This window comes from Parus major, chromosome 10 (genome assembly GCF_001522545.3).
Source record: "Parus major isolate Abel chromosome 10, Parus_major1.1, whole genome shotgun sequence".
NCBI lineage: Eukaryota > Metazoa > Chordata > Aves > Passeriformes > Paridae > Parus > Parus major.
Window position 1 is genome coordinate 19014375 of NC_031779.1, and position 1524 is coordinate 19015898.

Here is a 1524-nt window from a genome sequence, read left to right on the forward strand (position 1 = left end):
CTGGCCTTGCATTCACATCCCACTTTATTTCCTAATTTTTCTAATTATAAAATATATCTTAACCTTTAATTAGTGTCATTATGGGATGTAAATACAGATTCTGTACCATATAGTAAATAAATTACAAGTGGGGACAGGAGGTTTTCAGTGGGAGCTGAACTTTTCCCTGCCAGGATTTTCACTTGGAAAAGTCAGGGAATGCTTGAATTTGAAATTCTCATTTGGTTGGGTTTGGATTTTTTCCTATCACAATTTTCTTGGGCAGCTTTTTGGATTTTTTATTCCCGTGGCTAAATGCAGGATCCTGCTTGGAGTTTCTCACAGGTTTTCACATATTTGAAATCTTATTTGTGGCTGAAATTTGCCTTCTAAAAACCCCTCATTCCATCAAGGTGGATTTTTCCGTTCAGGTTATTGTGGGAATAAATTGATTAGATTCAATCTGATTGGAAGAAAAAAAAGTGTCTGGAGGATGAGGTGGTGATTTGGGGGAATGAAATCTCCCTCTTCTCACCAAGCAAGTGTCCTTAGCACGTGCCAGAGTGCTGGGAAAATGTTCCTCAAGGCCCTGCTGTGCTCTGTGTGGGCCAGGAAAATATTGCAAACACAATATATTGAATTTCCCAGCTCACTGCATGCTTGAGCCCATAGGTAACCCGCTGGTAATGCACATAAAAATGCACTTTGCTGGCATGGCTGGAAGCTGGAAGGATAAAATATCCCAGATTTTGGAGGGGTGAAATTGGAATTGTGGGGTTGGGATCGGCTTTGAGGAGTTCAGGCCTTGCTTGAGACGCATCTTTGGCCACAAGTTTATACAAAACCATTTTGTTTCTGCTCATTGAAAGCTGAAGAAAAGCAGGAAGATTTGTTTCCTCTGCCATTCTTCTGTCAGCTCCCTGCATTTTTCCTGGCTGGGAAGAAACCCTGCCTTGTGGCTGATGTGAAAATCTGAATTTCCTGCTCTCCCTTTCTTTGTGCCCGAGGCTCTTGGAGCTCCAGCCCCAGGATCTGCGTTCAGGCCTTGGCGTCTGCTGCTGCTGCTTGGGATGAGATCTGGGGTTCCTCACAGGCTCCCTGGTTCTTAAATCCTGGCAGGGGCTGGAGAAATCTGCCAGGAATCAATCAGCCAGAAATCACCTGGAAATCAGCTAGGAATCAGCCAGAGATCAGCCAGAAATCAGCCAGAACTCACCCTAAAATCACCTAGAAATCACCCCCAGACATCAGCCAGGAATCAGCCAGGAATCAGCCAGGAATCAGCCAGGAATCAGCCAGGAATCAGCCAGGAATCAGCCAGGAATCAGCCAGGAATCAGCCAGGAATCACCCAAAATTCACCCAGGAATCACCCAGAATTCACCCAGAATTCACCCAGAATTCACCCAGAATTCACCCAGGAATCACCCAAAATTCACCCAGAACTCACCCGTGTCCCACTGAGTGTCCCCAGGATTCCCAGTCCTCGCTGGGAACTGAACTTCTCCCTGCCAGGATTTTCACCTGGCCTTGCATTCACATCCCA

General features: G+C 45.7%; 2 protein-coding genes across 3 annotated transcripts in view; both read left to right on the top strand.

Annotated features, from left to right (window-relative positions):
* Nucleotides 1-1524, top strand: part of PIAS1 (protein inhibitor of activated STAT 1) — a 56206-nt gene that overhangs the window by 10810 nt on the left and 43872 nt on the right. The gene's annotated exons all lie outside the window — the stretch shown is intronic.
* LOC117244924 overlaps nucleotides 1-1524 on the top strand; it is a 17912-nt gene that overhangs the window by 2875 nt on the left and 13513 nt on the right. The window lies entirely within an intron of this gene.